Here is a 22,536-nt window from a genome sequence, read left to right as displayed (position 1 = left end):
CGGAGCAGGACCTCGGGGAGAAGGAGTGATTGCTGCACTCTAAAATGCGCATGACGCTTTGGCCAGCCTTCTCGTGCAAAATTCGCTACTTGCCATTTGGCTTCTGCAAGCCCATAATTGGTGAGTTACATGGACTCCCCATTATCTCCTTCAGTATTCCCTGTTCAATCATTGTGTCAGTTACAGGAGTAATTGAAACAATTGCTTCTGTACACAAAATATATTGTGGAGTTCTCAGAAATTCAACATATGGCTTGATCGAAATTTTAACTGGATCAACAGCTTTGATCAATCCAATATCTTTACCTGTGAAATTCCAACCTACAGACAACACTGTATCTCTCAGTTCAATGGGAAAATACTCACTCATCAGGAGAGGATGTATACCAACACCTGGTCTCTGTTGCGCACATTTGAAAACCACAACGTAATAATTTGTATGGAACTCAATTCTTCGAGGAGTGTAATAGATTGAGCAATTCAATTTACTTAACAGGTCTTGTCCCAGTAGGTTCACTGGACTGGTATCGCATACCACAAAGCGATGTTGATCTTCAAACGATTCTATTGTAATACTAACTGGTTCTGAAATTGGGGTGGACATCTTTTTATTAGTTACTCCAACAACTTGGATTCTTTCTCTTGAGAGGGACAGGTTAGAGGCCTCTGCTGTTCTTACGGTCGAGCGAGTAGTACTAGTGTTGACTAGGAATGAGATAGGATTCTCATCCACTTCTACATCCACATAGGGATCACTGTAGTCTACCCCTAGCATGCAGTACTCCTCCCCCCTCAGACCCCGTCATGCTAACGGGTCCTGATCACAGTCATTCAAAGCAATTAAATATTGCTTTGCCACATTCTGGTTCTGATTACAAACTTTGATTCACATTGTACCTTTGTACCTGAACATTTTGTTGAGGCATTGGAGTTTGGGGCATATGCATTTGTTGTGATCCATGAGGATTTTGTCTTCTCTGTCCTTGCACATGCTGTATCTGACCCATGTTAATTCCTTGAGACTGTGCATAATCTACATCCTGCATCTGGTTCCCCATATTATTCACCACTTCTTTACACTTACATCTCCAATGTCCAAGCATTCCGCATGTGTGACATGGATTTGTCTTTTTCAACTGTGACACTTCAATCCCTGTGCTCAGATCTAATGGACCACCACCTTCTCTACCTTGCAGCACAAACGTATGCTTCTGAAATCCAGTAACCCTTTGCATCATCGTTGCAAAATTGATAGTTTCTCTGCACTTGTGCCACATTCTCAAATCCCATTGTATTGGGACCTTGCTGCATTGATTTGATCGGAGCAATCATTAGCTTATCCTTAAGCTTCTTTCGTCTCATCTCTATGTCATCTGCACAGTATTTAGCAAACCTCATAATTTCAACCACTGATTTGCCGTACCAACATAGAATCTGCTGTTGAATTCTCTCAGAAATTTCTGGTCTCAAACCCATGACAAATTTGTAAACAAACTGCCCAACACCTCATTTCTGCAATGGTCTCTGAACCACTATATTGTTTAAAAATCTGTACCAATCTCTCATAGAAAGCATGCACTGACTCTTTCAATTCTTGGGTTGTTCTTTCAATTTGTAACCAATTAATTTTTTTAGGAGCAACCCTTGTTTTCAAATATGTCATTACCTGCAGGTATTTTTCATCACCTCTGGAGAAGGGGCTCCTGTTCTGGGCTTTCTTGAAGGCTCCCCCTCTGGCCATTCCACAGTGATTCTACACTCTGTCCGCAAATCTGCTGTAACCAACCACAATTTCAAACAGTCTATTCAAATCAATCCTTAAAACCTTTGTAATCTTTACAAATCATTCAACTTGCCTATACCATTTCACTGGCTTTTCTCTGAGTCTTGGTAAATCATTTGCAAAACACAAAATATCTTGTCTATTCTATGGCACATGAACATAGCCTCCTCCTGGCACTTCTCTAATAGAAAGCACTTGTACATTCCCTATACAACCTTCTAACCCAATTGGCGATGGCTGTTCTGGTACTCTTTGTCATCCTTTATCTTTGACCACCTGCCTTGACACTTTTCTCAATCTTACCATTTTCGAACTAATCCCATCAATTCCTTTATCTGTTGTTTCCTCCTGGTGCCCTCATATTTTCAATGTCTTTGTCAGTGAAATCCCTCCTGTGTGATTTCTGCAAACTTTTTGAACTTCGCATATCTGTATTCCATTTCTGAGCCAGTACCATCAATCTTATGTGTGATGAGCTTGCTCTTCTTGTAAAGTCTTCACAAAGGAACAGTAGTTCCTCTTCTTTGTAAACTTCTAATCTCCAAGGATTAAGTGTCCTTTGAGTTAACTCATCTAATTCTACTCTTAATCTGTTTATGTCTAAATATGAATTTTTCTCTGATGCTGAAGTTACTGTAGAGCTGGGACCTGCAATTAACTCTTAAGTAGTAACTGGCCCGGAAACAAAGCCGCAAATGGAAATTAATTTTGATTTTTCGCAATTACATGTTCTCTGAGCCATTCGTTGAAATCCTGAGGCAGAGGCATAGCTAGAGCTTGTGGCGCCCAGGGCTATCCCTCAGATTGCCGCCCCTGGGGAGGGGGGGGGGGTTGCTGGGGAAAAAGGACGGCGAGCACTTGAAAGAGGTCCGAGAGACAAGTAGTATCGCCGCGAATAGTTACCTCGATCATGCAAGTTACATGCACATACATGACACGGTCCAAGGCTACACAGTTGAATACACCGGTGACTGGCAGTGACTGGCAGTACAAAAGAGAACACACAGACTGCATGATCTATCTGGGGATTCACAAAAAACGCATGTGACATCCATCAGAGAGCTGCGTGAATAATTATCTGGTAATCCCCTCAGCACAATGCAAACATGCACATACATGACACTGTTCAGGGATCCATCATCTACAGCTGACATTAAATGACCATTCATCATGGTCCCCCCATTAAAGCAGTGCAATTTGTGATCTGCATGGTACATGTTCTTTGCAGCAGGCACATTAACCCTCTGTGCTACCTTTCCAGGAGTCAACCCTTCCACTAGACAAAACTCTGATCTCTCTCTTGGAAGAACATTAATCACCAAAGTTATCATTACATTTTTATTGTTTCTGAAAATTGCTGGAGGCCAGGAAGGAGGCAGCACGTTTTTTTCAAAGCATAATATACTTGCAAACACTACGCACCCACCCGAAATAGGTACCCAGTGCAGTCACACCGTTCGTATCGTCCTAACCTGCTCAAGGTTCATGTGACCTCAGTGACAGAGTCACAGCGACTGGATCACTGTTGCTCTAGGGTGTGCTGCTGCGTAGGCCTGCCCGCAAGACTGGAGATGAACTTCAGTATGGATTGTGGTGGGCAGGCCTTCAAGGTTAACCCATAATTGACACCACTAGGGTACACCTGCTTGTGCTAAGACATCAAGCCTTCTAAGGTCTAGCGGGACCTTCAAAGGTCTAGCATGGGAATGTGCTCCCTCAGTAGAGTGTTCTGGTGGACTGTTCATGAAGGCTGAACCCGGTTCCCCAGTTCCAAATTCGACAGCTCTGGCCATAGTGCCACATCCTCTCCCCCACTGAACACCATACTTCCCCACTGAGAGAAACTCGCACTGCCTTCAGCCTATAACCTAATTGTGCCCGCTATAAACACTTGGATGTGGCGCAATTCAAATTATGCACTTGAGTAATATGCTGCCTAAAAAAAAAGTAAAAGCAACCACTAATAGAGAATGCAAGATTAAGTAAAACATGTGAAATGTAAGCAGAAACAACATGGTTACCTTAACGATCTCTCACTCAGAAATCAGCGAGTGGTTTTACCTGAAAAGTTGAGGACATGACTACAGGGCCCTGAAGGGAACCGTTTCAATGTCCATTGCTTATATCCTTACAAAACTTAAGCAGTATGGTTTAAAAAGACCACATCCATAAACACAGAGCCATGGTACACATTGTGTTTTCCAATCCACCCATCAACCAGGTATTGCAGTCCCTGCAGGAATGGTACACTTTCCCACCTGGGACCAGCAATGCTGTTCAAAGAAAGACGAGAAAACAAAAGTAGCGCTTCACTGCAAAGTCTGTAAAGTGATGCTGATGTGTTTGGATGTGAATAAAACCAATCTGGCCACTTTGTAACCCCTCTGTCTTGCTTTATTTAGTTATGTATTTATTTTTCATATTTAAAACCTTCTATTTCTCTCCATCCCGCTGCACTTTGGAATAGAAAAATGTCAGAAAAAGGGCATTTCTCGCAAGAGTGTTTTTCTTTTTTGGATCCATTTCACAGGGAAGCAACTAAATGAAAGAAGGAAAGAGAGGCTGGGAACCGTTTCTTCAAGTCACGGTTTTCAGTAAGTGAGGAGCAAGACAGAAAGAGAGGGAATAATAGGAAGAGAGGAGGGGAGAGCTGCCAGCACAAAAAAGAAGAGGACATTGCCCGAGTCCTATTCCGTCTCTGCCCGTCCCCGAACGTCCACGAAAGCAAGCCGAGCCTTATCTGAATGCCTTTGTCCGCCCCCAAAATAGTGCCGCCTGGGGCGGACCGCCCCCACCGCCCCACCCTAGCTACGCCACTGTCCTGAGGAGTTATCTCCACTAGCTCTCCTGTATTACTCACATTCTGCGAACCACTTACAAAATTCGTACTTGTCCCTGGCTGGACATTTGAAATGGATGGTTCTGAAACTGGGAAATTCTTTTGTAATATCAGGTCATTAGCATCATGACTATGGCTGGGCGGAGCTCGCGGAGTTGTACTCCACTGAATTGCACAGAGTTACTTGAAAACTCAGTAAAATTCTGTGGAGTTCCGTGCCCTAGTGGAGTAACTGCACCCCCTACATTTAAGGCCTTCTGACCTTACCTGAGCCTCCTTCACTTGGTGGGCATTGGTTGGCGGCTATCCACGGCGGCGCAGCCCGGCCGCCAGTCTCTCCTAGCCGCCACTGCCTTCCTGTTCCTTCTCGCACACTCCGCTGATTATGTAGAAGGCAGGAGCCTGAGCCTCTGCTGCTCCTGCCTGGAAGTCGGAATCAATGCGGGAGCCTCAGCAAGCTTAGTGCAGCAGCTAACCTCAACTCAGCAAAGAACCCCAGTGCGCATGTCGTATTTCAATATGCGTGGATAAGTCTTCTAAAGAATGGAAACATTAGCATCATTTCTCATGGGTTCCATGAGAACGGATACATTCATGAATCCACACCAGCTGTCAAAATTAAACATGGTAGCAACACACAGAATGGTAGATGTCTCAGTCCACAGCCATGCCCTTCTCATGGGAATGAGTTAGACAGAAAGTAAAGAATGCACAACTTGCTAAGTGAAATGCAACATTATTCTAGATCACGAAATCCATTGTTAGTGTGTAGAGTAAAGGTCAACACAATACTGTCCTAACAAAAACCCTTTAACTGGACTTGATATTTACTTCATTTCGTGTCTATAGGACATTACTAAAATCAGATAAAATCATAATAACTATCAAAATTCAATTTTAATATTCATTAATTATCAACATAGCATGCTAATTATCCGTAGGAATGTTCAATTACTGCAAAAAGGCATTAATTCTACTTAATGCATGTTTTTCTACTTACATGGTATCTAAATCGTTTCAACGTTTTCATAATTTGTATCACTCCTCATATTAGTCTGTAAAGTGTGAAGTTTATAACTCGTTGTTTAATTGCTATACCACCTATAATTCTATGCAATGCCATTTCTCCATAATACTCTTCAAAGACACTAGGCCATGTTTTATCTTACCTAAGTTTTTATTCCTTTTTATATGAAATTGTGTTAATTTGCATGTACTCTTATATTTACCAATTCAAGCACACTCTGATGGTGCTTTTACTACTCCAATTTCTTTTTCATAAACTTCTATCTATTGTGTGCATAGTGTAATTTCCAAATTCGTGTCGTCAGTTCTGTTTTGTTCGCATATTATGTTTATAAAATGTCACACTCTATCAGTGGGTATCAAGAGATGATGAGGTCACCCTGCAGAATGTGGTAATGGGCCCCTGAAAAGGGAATGAAAAAATTCGGTTCAATTAATTTTTTCCAACATACAAAAACTACGCTGAAACTTTCATATAAGCAAATAGAATGCTATCTGCATCGATTGTACCCACAGTGGGCGTCAAAACGACACCAGGCGATGCTACAGTTGCCTAGCAACACCCTCAGTCACAGAACCCAACACATGCACATGGAAATCAAAGGCATGAAATTGGACTACATCGGACCGCTAGTTCACACGTGCAATGAAGACACGGGATGATGAAACATAGGAAACACACTCTCTCCACAATTTGTAGCATAAAGAGATAATATTTATTTGAGTTACCCCCAAGCCCCTTCAGTGGACTGCCTCCAGGGACCACCCACCGACTTTATGTGCCAAATGAGTACCTCCAGGCAAGATGACTTCCCTCGCCTAACTCCAGCTGAGCCATAATTCCAGCCTCGAGTTGAAACCTGAATCCCCAGTATGTCTCCGAAATGCAGCGAGTTAAATTACGAAGTAGAGATTTATTTACAAAACACCAGCCCACGAGAAGGTTGTTGCAAAGTCACGGTGTGACTGTAAATACCGAACAAGGGATGAGGCACGCAACTGAAATGTTGGCATAATTTGTCCAGGTAGAGTATGTGTCAATTCCTTGGGGCTCTACTTACATTGGAGCAGCAGGTGCAGTTACACCGGGGTCCAGAGACCACAGAGGCCCACCGAAGACGCATTATTTCTGTATTTTATAATTCAGTCAGCAGTAAGATGGCCGTTTCCTTCCTTGCACCAAAGCCTATGACACACCGGCTATGCTACTGGTCAATTCCATATCTTGCAGGGGCAAAGGTGGCCAGGACACTGGATGGTCATTGGCCAGAAACACCAGAATCATGTCTGAGAACGACTCTTTAGAGGTACTTACGTTTCTGGGTCCAGGGCATAAAGATTCCTCGAGGACTAGCTTGACTCTAGCCCAGAGTTTCCTGTGTCAACAGGGGCCTTCTGCAAGGCTGTCCTATAACCCATGGGGTTTATAGAGGGATGTGCAAAGGTTTGTGTTTTTTCAACCTTCATGAAGGTCTGCTCCCAACTTGACATCGTTTTTGAAGGTTGATTTAAGACATCAGCATGAAAATCACAAAATGTGCAATGAGGCATGTCGCATATATGTTTGTGGAAAGCTAAAAATGCCCCTGTGGAAGATATACTTTTCAGTGGTTATTAAATGTTTTCCTTCTCTGCAATGCCATTGTACAAGATTTGCAAAATGGAAATTTGCAAAGAGAAACTGCATATATTTCCCAGCATGGAATTATGGATGCTAATATGCAAGTCGTTGAAATCTCACACTGTGGGTCGTGCTTGTCTTTAGTCTATGAGCAGTTAAATGATCGTGTTTTGCAGAGAGAAAAAAGACAACTTTGCAAAGGGGAAGGAAAGCCGGGACATTTCGCAAATTTTTTTGAAGAGCGAACTTTTGGAACTAAGAGTAAAAGCTAAATTAGACCCATTTCAAGCAACCGCCGTTTTAAACTGTGCTTTTTCTCCATATTCTGACAAACTAGCATGTTTTGCTTCTAACGGATAATATACTTGCATGCCTGCAAATCACAACAAATATTACTAGCCAGGCAGCTAAGAATTATTGGTGTGATATATCTCAGGGGTGGTTTGATCACAAATGTAGACAACAAAAAAGGATTATTCGCAGACTGTAGTATTCATATAGGAGAGTTTCCAGGGTTATTAAGTTAGAAAATATACAAATAGGGATAAGAAATAGTTTTGTTTTAAAAAATAAACATTGGGGTTAATTTTGGGAAGTTGTACAGGAGGGGTAACAAAAATATTCTGGGTTTTGGTAAATAATATTTTTGCTACAAATGCTGTTGCTCCATCTTAGAGAAATTATGGAAGAATTGTTTACACATGTAAATAATTTATTTGACTTTCCCTTCTCAAAAGTGTCACAAAATCTGCATACAACATATAATGAAATAATATGTTATACTATATAATGTTATTGGGATTTGTAAGGCATGCTCAACACCCACGCGTGTCTCTATGCACCTTAGAAGGAGTTATCTGAGTTGCCTAAGTGAAACTCAGTTGAAAAGGCAGGTTTTCAGCTTTCATCTAAATTCTAGGAGAAAGCTGGCTGCTCTGATGGGGCAGCTCATTCTAGGTCTTGGGATGATGTGGGAGAAGGCGCATCCATGCATTTTGATGTGCTGAATGTGAGAGATGTGGGCGAGGCAAAGTCCAGCCGATATAAGGCATCTCAGTGGTGTGTGGAAGCAGATGCAGTCGTTGAGGTAGGAAGGGCCTAGTGTTGTGTATTGCCATAAATTATAGGTAAGGATGAGAAGTTTGAAGGTTGCACGTTTCTGGATGCGGAGCCAGTGTAGGTCTTTAAGGTGCTTGTAGCTGTGGATTTGAGGTGGGAGGTTGAGTTTTAGTTTGGTAGCCACATTTTGAACTATTTGGAGTTTGTTGGTCAGCTTGGTGAATATGCCTACATTGAGGGCGTTGCCATAGCCAAGTCTACAGGAGGACTTGGGTTACCGTCCTGTGGGTATCTAGTGGGAGCAATTTGAATGCTTTGATGCTCATCTCGAGGGCGCTGCTACCCTGTTGACTTGGTTGCCATGGAGATTTGACTGTTGATTCTGATGCCCAGGTTCTTTGCAGGGTTTGCGGGTTTGGGAGCTCGATCTAGGGTGCCGGGCCACCAATCTGTAGAAAGGTTTGTTTGCCAAACATTACCACTTTTCATCCAGTCTGCTATGTTAGACATGCATGTGATGAAGTTGGAGTGTATAGTTGACATGGGATTGGACATTGTTGAAGAGTGGTCCTATATAGACATTGAGAGGATGGGACTCAGGGAGGGGCTTTGTGGCACTCCTCAGATCATCTTGGTGGCATTGAATTGGAAGGGGGCGAAGCTGACTATTTGAGAACATCTGGTGATGAAGGTGCAGATCCATTGTAGGGCGGGTCCCTGGATTCTGGCTTTGCAGAGTCTCTGGATATGGTTGCGGTGGGAGATGGTGTTGAAGAGAGGTCCAGTTGGATGAGGGCAGTTGTGTATCTCTTGCTGATGATGAGACGTATGTCCGTGGCAGCAATATATGCCGTATCAGTGATGTGATTGGTTCTGACACCGTGGGGTGGCTCCTCTGTAATAGTGGAGGAACGTCGCCCCACAACCTGTGACAGCAGACAATAAATAAAATGATAATAACACGTCATTATCATTTTATTTATGCTGTCTGAGTCCCTCAATACAATAGGTAAAGGGCAGGGCCGGGCATAGCAGGGAGGAGTAGTGTGCACTCATAAGTGCGCATGTGTGCTTGGCTGGCCGTCCTAGGTCGGCCAAACACATATGCACACTTCTGTTTCTCCAACTGGCTGTGTTACACAGTCAGGTTGGAGGAAAGCCACAGACTCCAATTCACTGTCTGGCGACAAACAAAGCGGCTCAAACCAATCCTGGAGCTACTCTCATTTGAGAGTAGCTTTTGGTTTGGGTGTGGGGCCTGCACTCTGAGGGACCATCCCCTTCCAGCCAGCCGACAAAAGGAGCCGTGAGGCAGGCGTCAGCGGAGTGGAGCAGCAGGTATGTCTTTATTTTTTTACTTCTATTTTATTTCTCCCACATCCCCAACCCGCCACCCTCTCCACCTGCGGCTGCCCTACCACTTTAGGTAGGCAGTGGCTGCCACTGCTGACACCTGATTGTAAAGGGTCGACATGGAGATTGGTCTTGAGTTAGTGGGCGAGGTGTGAGTTGATCAGTTTTTCCAGGGCTTTTCCAGTGTATGGTCTCAGAGAAATTGGCCTATAGCTTGCCATTGTCATCTGGTAGTCTGAGGGTTTCTTGAGGAGGGTTGTATGGTGGCATGTTTTCAGCTGTCCGTAAGGTGGTGATGAAGAGCAAGAGGTTGAATTTGGAAGTGAGAGGTGAGCAGATGAGTTTGGTCTTTTTAAGATGCAGGTGTTGGATTTTAGCTTCCATGTGATGATGAGGTCGGTGAGGCCAGGGCTGAAGTTGGTTCTCAGCACTGGCTGTTAATAGAGGAGGGCACCTAGTAGGGGAGGGTGCCTCCTATGGTGGTTGTGTTGCAGATGTTGATATTGAAGGTAAGATGTTCTAGCCAGTTACAAGTGGTGTCGATGTCCTGCCCAGTGTGGGTACTCACCAAGGAATACGTCTTTATTCTTCTGCGTATAACTGTGAACCCAACATTCTAAACCTGCATTCAATTCACAACGCTCTAATGCTTATTTCACAGTTCTACAGAGCCCATCAGGAGCCACAAAGATTCCGTCATTACATACTCACACGACACTACATCTCCCCCTTTGGTAAAAGAAAAAAGCATTTTTTACTAATATATAAAATTAGCACTCTTTAATGGGTCTTTCTGGCGCATGGATAACACATCCCGACTGTGTCTGTGGTAACTGGGGACCAAAAGTAGAAATGTCCATGACTGGCATTGGTGATGGGGAGACAGCAGTAGTCAGTGGCTCTTCACTTGTCTTTTCAGACCCACTCACCTAAATGACATCAGTGCCAGACAAGTGATGAGCCACACATACGAAATCCAGGAATCTCATGTAATGGGCTTCCCAGGACGCTGAGCAGTCACCATGTGTCCTTTGCTGGTCATAACATGAAATGTGATGCTAGGTCATCACCACTAAGGGAAGTAGACTGACAACTACACTCTCCCTCTTGCACAACAAAGCAGGCCTTCCCATTGGCCCAGACAGTGAACGTTGTCACCCAGCCAGCAAGTAATGCCTTACCTTGAACAAACTAGCATTTATCCTGGGTGGAGCCCTACGAGACCCTCTGCGGGGAAGTCAGTCAGCGGGCTTGATATCCCAATAATACCCTCCAATGCATCACACCAAACATCCCTCTTGTCCTGGAACACCGCAGGGCTTAGGTCCAAGACAGTATCCGGAAACTGGAACACCTTTATTGAACAACATGATGTCTGCCTATTTCAGGAAACATGGTCAGCTGTTCCAGTTTTCTGCCCAGGTTATCTAAACTTGTATGCCCTGGCCATCGCTGGATGCAAGGGCCGTCCATCCGGGGTCTAACTATCTGGATTCGCCAAGGTATTGGCCTCCCAGTCCAGGAGCTCCCGACAGGGAGCCCCAACATCCTTGCCATTCGACTGATGAACAGTCCTTTTGGCAATGTTGATATTTATAACATATATGGAAGAGGGGTTAGAGGAGGGAGGAAATCAGACACTGTAGCGGCCCTGGACGAACTCCTGGGCAAGACAGCAGGTGAATCCTCAGTCATAGTAGCAGGTGACTTTAACGTAACCTTTGAGCCGTTGAATAGTGAAGATACTGACCTTTCAGCGGACGAAGAAGGTGCTTGAGATATACCCAAACTGGAGTTATCCCCAGTAAAATGATAGTCAGAAGCAGGGATTCAATTGAAAGCATTCTGCCGTGAAAGAGGTATCAGGGCAGCTAACAGCAGAACTGCTTCTGACAGAAAAGGGGCTAGTACAATTAATAATGGTCTCCACTCCAGTCATATTGATTACCTCCTTATTGACATTAATTTATGGCACACTCTTATTGACATGGCCATTATAGATCGAGTGGAGAGCGACCACAATCCACTCTCATCTACTTTTTGTCTCCTGAGATTGGAAGAATCAGTTTATCCTCCTGACTTAATATCCGCTAGAGATCTACTGGTCACGAATGACATGAGGAGGCTCAAATGGTCCAAAATAATCAGTGATCCAGAATCACTGTCCGCCATCAGCAGGGACATGGATGATGCTGTCGCAGCAATGGAGGGCCTTTGTGCTAGTACCCAACCAGTTGATTTGATAACTACTATTCATATCTCTCTATTTAATAAAGTACGGTTCTACTTTCTGAGATCATATAGTAGGAAAGGCCACCATAACAAACCTCGTCAGAACTGGTATAATAAAGAATGCAGCCGAGCCCGTAAAACCCTTCAAGGAGCCATCAGAACTAAAAATATGAATGCTATAAGGAATTCCAGGAAGGCCTCTAAAACTGTTCAGGCAAAAGCAAAAAAAGAGTGAGATGAAGGAAGGTGGCAGGAACTGAAATCAGCATCTGCAAGGAGAAACACTTCTGGACCCCTGTAAAATGGGGCAGGGGCGCACATCCACCTCCTCCAGCAAACCACGTTGCCCCAGAATCATGGGTAAAACATTTCTCTCTACAGTACTGTATTAGGGCCAGCGAGCTGTGCAAACCTCTAGTATTGGCCCCTAGTCAGCCGACGGGCTTGGTATTCGAGCCATCAGATGCAATGACCGCCCTCAACGCAACCACGGGAGGGAGAGCCCTGGGCATTGACAGCATACCTGGAGACGTCTTCTTATATGAAGATGAGAAGTGGTGTAGGTATATAATACTACTAGCAAACAGCCTCTCCCAGGGCGCCCCCATCCCAGACTGGTGGAAGGGGGCAGAGATGATACCAGTATATAAGAAGTTGAACAGATCGCGGCCCGAGAACTACTGGCCCAGTAGCCTCATTGACTCTATCCAAAAAGTGATGGCACGCCTTGCCCTAGGAAAGGTACAAGAATGGATAGACAACAACAATGTTCTAACTCCACACCAGGCAGGGTTCTGTGCGCACATCGGCACAATAGGCCAGGTCTTTAGATTCATTCTGATATCTTGGCGAACAGTGGTGCTCGGTGATGGCAGCATGTACGCAGCATTTGTCAATCTAAAATCGGCTTTTGATCTAGTGTCCCATAATAAGTAATGGTGGTATTTCAGGACCTTGGTATGTCGGCGGACCGTAAAGTGTTTTTTGCTCTCTACCTAAGATTGGTCTTTTAAATATTAATTGTTCTTACTTTTTACCCATGATTGGTGTTTTAAATATATGTATGATTTTATCCTTACTTGATGTCCTGTAACAATATGGCCAGTTATATGCCCCACAGGCTGTAATTATTTGTGCTGAGGCTCCTAATACGCTTGAATTGGATTTTTTTTAACACTTATTAGCGTGAAGAACTAACCATTTTCTTAAAATTGAATTTTAAGCTGAATCTGCATTTATGACAAAATTGTCGAAATAAAGCTCTTTTGACCTGAAATGTTTCTGCATGGAACAGAGCATCAGACTTTCGTTTTCTATGCTGATGAGCAAGAACTTGATCTCTTCTCGTGAAGATGACATCTTGTGCATGTTGATGCTTGTCTGGGTAGGCTTTCATTTTTTTCTTACAACCCGAGTCTTTCATGTGTGTTTCTTCCTCGGTCTCTTTTGTTGGTCCATTGAGGTAACTTGGTCGTCATGGCTCTCCCGAACATCTAGGTTGCAAGGCTCTCACCTGTGGTTGAGTGAGGGGTTGAGTTGCGAGCTCAAAGTGTGCAATTCAGAACAGTTTTAAGGTTGTTTGTCTAATCCTGCATGCTGGATAGCTTTATTATAGTACTCATTAAACGTTCAATAAGGCCATTGGCCTGTGGCCAGAGAGGGCTGCTCTTATGATGCTTCACATTAAGATGACTGAGAAAGCCTTTGTATTCGCGACTGTTGAAAGATGGGCCGGTGTCAGACCTTAAAACTGCAGGAACACCCCAGGTTCTGAAGATGTTGTCTAATGGCTCAATGGCACATTTTTGAGTGATAGATGAGAGATCCTCTATCAATGGAAAACAGAAACATTCATCAGTGATCACCATCAGGTGATGTCACTTGTCAAGAGGAATGAAGAGGTCCACTGCAATTCTTCCCCATGCATGACTTGGCAACTCTAACATTTTTTACCGGGTGTTGGTTGGTTTTTGATATGGGAAAATGTTAGTATGCAGTTCCTAAGGTGAAGGAGTATTGAGGTCTCTTATGGATTGCCCTCACACACCCCGAAGGATGTCATGATTCATCATAGGGCTGTGGCGGCGCTGCAATGCCCGATGGGCTCCCGCGGAGGGGCTCTTTGCCGGAGATCGTTTAGAGGAAGCCGTTTAGTGTGTGAGGGTATGTTGTTAGGGTAGTGAGGTGAGTGTGCGCTGTGATTTAAAATAGGTCTAGTACTGCCCTATGTAAAAAAAGGTTTTTATTCTGAGGGTGCACTAACCTAGCTAAAATGCGTGAGCCCTGTCTGGAGATAATGATCCTGCAGGGTCTAATTGGTGTAAGTGGTCGACATGTTTCTTGCCTACAGCCTCTAGCAGGGTCTAGCGGCAATTCATCAGGACCGGTGTTAAAAAGGAAGAGAAGGTGATCCTAACTCTTGCACCACCGCAAGGCCGGTGCCAGGTATCATGGTGTCACCAGCGTTGGTTAAGAGGTACCAGGACGATTAGCCTGGACTAGTTGAGACCCCCAGATTTGAGGTCTGGTTTTGACGGGATTGCTCGGTTATCAGGGTGGCGTGCAACTAGCGATCATCCTACCCCTGCTCTGGGTCCCGGATGGTTTTGGATGACAGGCAGTTGCATAGATGACAGACCTTTAATTCTTTTTCAACCCTCACGTCTAGATGTGGAAACCAGACTCGGTCTCGGAGAGCGCGTTTGGGGGCAACAATTCCAGGATGTTCTTTACGGGCTACTTCAATCATCTGTTGTTGCAAACTCTCAGGAATTACAATTCTCGACCCACTTAGAATAAAACCTTCCTGGGTAAAGGACATTTCATCTTTGACATTCTTAAAATTTTGATATTCACTGTTGCTGGTCGGAGGTCGAGGGTGCTGGGACCAAGTCTGATGTGTAATAATGTCTTTCAGTTTCAGCATTCGACTATCTTTACTTGTGACAGTGACAATTTGTTCCATAGAAATGGCAACTGGAGTGCTTGATTTCACTATGAAATTTATGTAAGCTTCAGCTGTCTTAGAATTGGTGCGGGGCATTGAAGAGGCACTCATGAGAAGTAGTCTGCAAGGTTCCGATCTTTTCAGGGATGACGCACAATGGTGTAGTTGTACTCTTGCAATCACAGACCCCAACGTTCAATACGAGGAGGTATTTTTGCTTTTGGATTTCCAAAGATAGTAAATAACTCTTGATGATCGGTCACAAGTGTGAAGGGATTCCCATACAAGAATACATGGAAATGTTAACAAGTCCACACCACTGCCAAGCTCTCTTTTTTTCAGGTTGAGAGTAAGCACATTCAGTTTACGACAAATTTCGGCTGTCATATGCCACAATACGTCTTCGAGTATTTGGGTGTCTGCTGTGCTGCACAAGGATGGCATCCAACCTGACAAGGCTAGTGTCAACAACAACCTCTGTATGAAGCTTTGGATCAAAATATGCCATTTCAGTAACGGTCTCAATACCTTGCTTGACTTTCCGGAAGCTTTGCTCGTGTTCATGTGACCAAAGAAAAAAAACATTATTTTTCGTCAAGTCTCTTAATGGCGCACTAACAGTGGGGAAGCCTCACATGCATCCATAGAAATAGCTGGCCATGCCAAGGAATGAATGTAACATTGAGGCATCATGGGGGGGACTGGCAGTTGACAGCATTTGTACCTTAGCAGGATCGGGTGTCATGCCCCATCAGAAAAGATAAGTACAAAGAATATTAACTTTGTCTTATGGAAACACATTTAAACTGGCATCAGTGAGCAACTGACACACTTATGTGAGAGCTTTGTCATGCTCCTTCTGCGTACCTCCAAAAATAAACATGTCGCCACTGTAATTGAAAGCATTCATGACTGGCTCTATGATACTTCGAAGGACATCTTGGAATAGTTCTGCAGCTAATGACACACCAAAACTTAGTCTCCTGTAACAAAACAGACCAACATGTGTAGAAAAGTTTGTAATGTAACTGCAATTCTCCCCAAGTTCCAACTGATGATGTCCTTTATTCATATACAGGCAATAGAATATCTTTGCCCCATTTAATTGTGTTATTATGTTGGAAATGTGTGGACCTAGATGTAGGTCTCTCTCAATGGGCTTGTTTGCTTGACGCATATCCACACAGATGCGTACAGCTCCTTCACTGTCGTTTTTGGGTACTATTACTATGGTAGAACTCCTCATGGAGTTGGACCAGTAGAACGCTCAGTGATATTGTGCTTAAGTAAAGTATACATGTTCCTTTTCAACAGCTTCCTGTAATTGAAAGGCAATTCTCATTGATGTAATGAAACTTGAGGGGGGCCCGCCGCAAAGTACATGCAGCCCCCCTCCCCCATTCTCTGGACCCAGTCTGAAGCTCTCAGGCCAGGGACAGGACAGTGCCAGAGGGGGCCCCCAAAGCTCAGGGCCCCCTGCACAGTAGGGGCTGCAGGGGGATTTTGTTATGCCACTTGCAATTTGTCTGTGAGCAATAGGACGGATGTCCTCATTAATGTGTAACTGGACTTTCATAGTCTTGAGCTTTCCCAACTCATGAAACAACAGAGAATTGACTTACTATTTTGTGATGAGCATTCAGAGATATCAGTCCCATTTCAGCAGCTGTGCTGAAGCTGAGTAAACAGCCGCTTGACGCCGTACCTTGAAGTACATGAATGGGGGGTTGTACTTTTGTTTTCTTATGCTTCATTGTTGCCACAAATTAACCTTGACTTTTTAGTGGCGTTGATGCAGCCCATGTATACACTTTAGTTTTCTTCAGGCATAATATTTATTGATGAAAGGTATTGAGCAACCATTGACTTTTAGTGTGATCTTCGGACAATGTTTGAATGACTGAAGTTTTGTCATGTTCATTTCTCTTGGACCGATGTTTTTCCTAACAGGCGGCCAGTCCGACGGGCACATGTTTCTCTGAGCTGAACATCGACTTGGCACGCCCTTCTTCACTTTCATTTAATGTTGACACGGAAGAACTATTTGACAAAGAATTAGCTGTCGATTGACTTAGTTAAGTGTCAATTTGCCTCAGCTGATGTGGTCGCTTGGTATTATAGATATGCATTGAATATTTGTTCGGGTGGCCATTTTGCCTTCATGCTGTGACGCACTTACTTTTCCTCAGCCTTGCATACCGTCACAAGATGGTTCTTCTTTCCACAGCCTTGGCAGATCTGCCCAATGGCAGGAAATTTACCTTATTGTGGAAAAATAAATCCACACCTGTGGCACAACTTCTTTACCCTGGAGATTTTACTCTGTGTCTTTCGGCCTTGTGCTTTGACTTATTTCTCACATTCATGACTGACTCACTGTGGTCACCTTTTGCCTCCATTTCAGCAGCTTGTCGATCAGCAGGCTCTTCAGCTCTTGCAGCCATGAGTACTCGCTCTAGACGAAGAGTTTCCTTCAGCATTTGTCGTCTGAATGAATCTGACAAGCAACCGTCAATCAATCTGAGGTGTATAGCATCCTCATCATTAAATTAATTGAACTTACAGTGTTTAATGAATGTATCCAGTCTCTCAATGAATTTGTCGATGGTCTCACCAGCTTTCTGTCATTCTTGACTGATGATGTACCTTTCATAATCTACATTTGGAATTGATTTGAACTTGAGATTCAAGGCTGCTTTGATTTGACTGTATGTAATTTCGTCACCTCGCTGCATTTCCTTTATGACTTCTTTTACGCCTTCACCAGCAAGATTCTTAAGGTACTTGATAATTGTCTTGATATCTGCTTCTTCAATTGCATCAATGAAGTTATCAAATGTCTCTATCTAGGCAGTCCATCTGTTGTCAGTGCTCAACTTTTTGGCGGTATGAAATGGCGGTGGTGGTTTCAAGAAGGCCGTGGCATTGTAACCATTGGTGGAACTTACTGATGTGGAGAGTATAGTTCGCTCCACCACTGCTTGGTGATCTTGCATATGCAAACCATCTCTGAGGCCTTGTGATTTGTTGGCCCCTGGATCATCTTTGATAATGCTAGGAAACTGGACCACTTTTCTATATCTTTACTGGAGAAGAATACGGTCACAATTCCGATCACCGCTCTTTTGGCTTTCTGCACTTTGGAAACCTTTAGAGTTGTGCTGAGACCCTCTCGGCAGCTTTGTTTGCGTGACGCTTCTAATATGGACGGCTCTGCAAGCACAACCCCAGGTGCTTTCTCTTGGGTCACTCCCTCCAGCACTGTGGCATGATGACTCGCTTTACTCAGAACTGGTAAGCAGATTACCATTTCTTGTATCACTTTGTCTTTATGTGTCTCTTTGTGCTGTCTGACACCTGGTTAATATGTGCCTCACAGAGCTTCTGTTTGCAGTGTTATCTTGCACTTTCCTGCTCTTTCAAAACCCCGCTGCATCTGCCTCTAGCATTGTCACTCCAAATGAATGTATGGCTTTGAGTTGCATAGTAGTGCAATACCTCTTTGTGCAGCCTTCCCAGCAGGTTCTCGACAACTACTGTGCAGACTTTTCAATGAAGTTTTCATTACCTTCAAATGCTTTACATGGAACTGGGGCTGCGCTTTGACTCACATACGCGAAATATCAATTTAACACTTTCATGGAGGTACCAGTGGTACTCACAAGCAGTTTGCTGGACCATGGCAAACGCTCTAGGGAGCACTGTCAATCTTCCGGTTACTTCAGGACCGCTATATGAATTCAATAGCCGTCTATTAGAATTCATCTCCCCTTATAAAATTGCCACCCACAATTTCCTACTTCTAGGGGATTTCAACGTTCATAGCGAGGATGTCTACAATCATGAAGCTATGGTCTGTCTAGAGGACCTGGCCTCTTCAGGTCTCCTTAAAATTAATAATGACTCCACCCATATAGCTGGCCACACCTTAGATCTCATCCTCTTCAACTCCCAGAACATCTTATGTGGGGATACACTTCCTTTGACCTGGTCCGACCACTCCCTGATTAACTTTCATCTGACGAGTCCTGGGACACAGACACTCTTAACTACGATGTAGAACACCAACTATCCCATTTTAATACCATCATCACCAACGTTCTTGATGAGGCAGCACCATTGAAGCCTCTCACCCACCCCCCTAAATCCACTCCTTCTGACTGGTACACTCCGGCCCTATGCACTGAAAAGAGTTGGTGCAAGAAATTTGAACGGACATGGCGATTCTCTTATAGAGAACAAGATAAACGAGTTACAAAATTGCTTTAGCATCCTATCATATAAACATCAAAAATGCGCGCAAAATCCATATTGCTCATCAATTGGAGCTAGCTGGAACCAACTCCAGGACTCTATTTCAAATAGTTAAGTCCTACACCAACCCTAGCACCTGTGATACTGTGGAATCTCCTTCTCAGTCGCTTTGCAATAGTGTTGCATCTTATCTCACTCAAAAAATAGATACCATGTATCAGAATATCATCTCTGCAATACCATCCCCTCCCCTATCACTATAGTTCCCTCTGACAAACATAACATCACCTCACAACTACACTCCTTCCCCCCTCTCAGTCATATGGAAGTTATAGCCCTCCTTGCGACTACCAAATCTGGCTCCCCACTACTGGACATCATCCCCGCCAAGATTTCGGCCAAATTTGCTGACCAGCTTGCCCCTCCCATTTGTTCTATCCTTAATAACTCCCTGATTTCTGGCAGTCTCCCTCCAGCATGGATAAACGCACAAGTAATACCCATACAAAAAAAACCAAGATTCCTACCACTGAACTGTCCAACTACCGACCCATATCTCTACTACCCTTGCAGACGAAGCTCATTGAAAAACATATCAACAAGCACTTGTCCGAGTACATGGAAACCTCTCACCAGCTATATGTTTCATAGTCGGGTTTTCGGGCCAAACACAGTACCGAATCCACTCCTATTGAGGTTACTGACAACATCCGTATGGCCTTGGACAAGGGTCAAGCAGCATTCTTGGTGCTGCTTGACCTGTCAGCTGCATTTGATACCATTTCCCACCAGATTCTACTTGATAGACTACAGGATATAGGTGTTCAAGGGCTGGCCTTGAAGTGGATTACCGACTTCCTAACTGACAGAACTCAGACTGTCACTCTAGGAACCTTTAAATCTACCTCTACTAAAGTTACCAAGGGGGTCCCGCAGGGCTCCTGCTTGAGCCCGACCCTTTTCAATATTTATGTCACCCCTCTGCCAGACTCATGTGATTCTTGGGATTCACCCCCATCTCATATGCAGACGACACACAGCTCCTCCTCACATTTGACAAAAATAGACCTGATATTGAACTTATTTTCTCAGAAGGCACGAAATCCATCGCTGCCTGGATGCGGGCTAACTATTTACAACTCAACGCAGGGAAATCTAAAATCATGTTGTTTGGAGGAGCTGTCACATGCTGGTCGCCTACCTGGTGGCCGGAAGAACTTGGTCCTGCCCCTGCCCCTAAAGAAGTGGTCAAGAACCTAGGTGTCAGAATTGATCACAAACTAACTCTTGCGGCACATGCTAATAATACTGCTGGCTCATGCTTCTACATCCTCAGCCTTCTTAGAAGGGTTTTTCCCCTTCTACCTTCATCCACCAAGAAAACACTAATGCAAGCCTTGGTACTAAGTAGACTTGACTACTGTAATGCCCTCTTATTTTCAGCTAACGAAGCCTCCCTCAACAAACTCCAGGTTGTGCAGAATACTGCCGCCCGTCTTGTTGCCAACGTCTCCGCCAGAACACCCTCTGTACCCCTTCTTAACCAACTACACTGGCTTCTGGTGAGAAAGTGGGTTAAATTTAAAATAGGCTGCACTATCTATAAAGCCCTCAATGGCCAAGGTCCCTCGTATCTCTCGAGCAAACTAGCTTCATACACCCCAGCACGAGCACTTAGATCTAGCTTGGAACTTCTGCTCACCACCCCCAGGGTAAAAAAGGCACGCAGTGGAGGCAAAGCATTCTCTTACCTTGCTCCTGTATTCTGGAATAAATTACCCTTTCATCTACGCAATTGCCAGAATCTACCTCAGTTCAGAAAGCTGCTAAAAACTCACCTCTTCTAAATTTCGTTACTCTGTTGTTCTCTGCCGTCCTAAGCACCGAGATACCCTCATGGGTGATTCAGCGCTATACCAACCAATAAACTTCAAACTTCAAACCTCAAACTACTTATCTCATCCTCATCACCAATTGTATTGTCCTCCACAGCCTGGGTACTCGCCAATGACTATGCCACAGATGGAGCTTAGTATAACACATCTTTATTCTTCTGCATGTAACCGCAAATCTGACATTCTAAACCTGCATTCAATTCACTACGCTCTATTGCTTACGTCAAAGCTCTATGGAGTCCATCAGGAACCACACAGGTTCCATAATTACATACTCACATGACACTGCAGGTGGTAGGGGAGGTGGCAGTGCAGGTCATGTTTTCATGGTGTATAATGACTATGATACCCCCAAGTTTGTTGGCTCTGTCATGTTTGGTAATATTGTAGGTGGGAGAAGTGTTGATAGCTAAGTCTGGGTATGTTGAGAAAGAGAACGTCAGGGAAGAGGTCGTCCATTTGGTTCTGGGGTTAAGAGGGAGGTGCTTGTGGACCAAGTAGTGGTGTTTGGGGCTGGATTAGATGGTCGGGGGATCAAGGGTTCTGTTGGTGGGGACACAGACAGACACCAACTGTTGTGCCCTTGCTGCTTCAGAGGTGCGTCCATGCTGCGACTGCCATTTGAATGTCAGAGGAAGAGGGAGGAGGGAGGAGGAAGAGATCCAGAGGGTTGTGGGCTGAATGAGTCGAGCATGGGGAGGAGGTGGAAGTAAGGTAACAAGGATCGGGAAAAAGTAAGCTGAAAAAAGAGTCATAAAGAGAAGGCAGCAAAGACAAGGCTGAAAGAGCAAAAAGGTGGCAAAATTGCACAAACAGAGAATGGAGAGTGAAAGAGAGACACAAAGTGTATGAGAGAGAAAAAGGCTACAAGAGAAAGAGAGAGAAGGAGCGAGCAGAAGAGGCAAAAGAGCAAAGAGTGAATAGAGGCAAGAGGCAAAAGTGAAAAGAGGCAAAAGTGCAAAGATCGAAAATGGATATAGAGTGAAACGTGGCAGAAGGCAAGAGACTGGAGGGCTACAGAGCCTCAGTACGAGGTCTGAAAGGACCTGGGTATGGTCAGAGGACTGAGGAACTTTGGAGCCGGGGCAGGCACAGAAGGTCAGGCAGTCAAACAATGCAAGGCACCACCTTCTGATCATAGACCTATTATCTTTGAACAGTATAAAGGAGACTCTAAAATCATTTGAAATAGGTACAACCGTGGTCTGGACAACATACCAGCACTGGTAATAAAATTCAATAGTAATTGGTGAGCAGATAGTTTTCAGTTACTAGGTAAAATATAATTATCTCGGAATTGTGGAAGGACTCTGTAAATTCTAAAGAAAGGTGACCGAAGGCTCCCTGATAAATTATAGACTAATTAGCCTCCTTGATTTCTCCAAGAAGATCTTTTCTAAAATTCTGTTAACCCATCTTGAGGTATGGACTGTGGATAATATGTTATTGCCTATAGAGCAGGGAGGCTTTTGAGCCAGTTTCTCTGCAACCGACCAGGGTTTACTTTGTAGGCAATTATAAAAAGCC

At 44.1% G+C, this 22,536-nt stretch overlaps 1 long non-coding RNA gene across 1 annotated transcript in view; it reads right to left on the bottom strand.

Annotated features, from left to right (window-relative positions):
- The window catches only part of LOC146856098 (uncharacterized), a 197,794-nt gene that overhangs the window by 108,129 nt on the left and 67,129 nt on the right, over positions 1 to 22,536 (bottom strand). Inside the window, exon 2 of the long non-coding RNA XR_014981430.1 lies at positions 1,667 to 1,775. This is a non-coding gene — a long non-coding RNA (uncharacterized LOC146856098). The remainder of the gene's footprint in view (positions 1 to 1,666; positions 1,776 to 22,536) is intronic.

Source organism: Triturus cristatus, chromosome 4_1 (genome assembly GCF_964204655.1).
Source record: "Triturus cristatus chromosome 4_1, aTriCri1.1, whole genome shotgun sequence".
In the NCBI taxonomy this organism is placed as follows: domain Eukaryota; kingdom Metazoa; phylum Chordata; class Amphibia; order Caudata; family Salamandridae; genus Triturus; species Triturus cristatus.
Note: the sequence above shows the minus strand (reverse complement) of the source record. Positions and strands in the feature narration are given on the sequence as shown.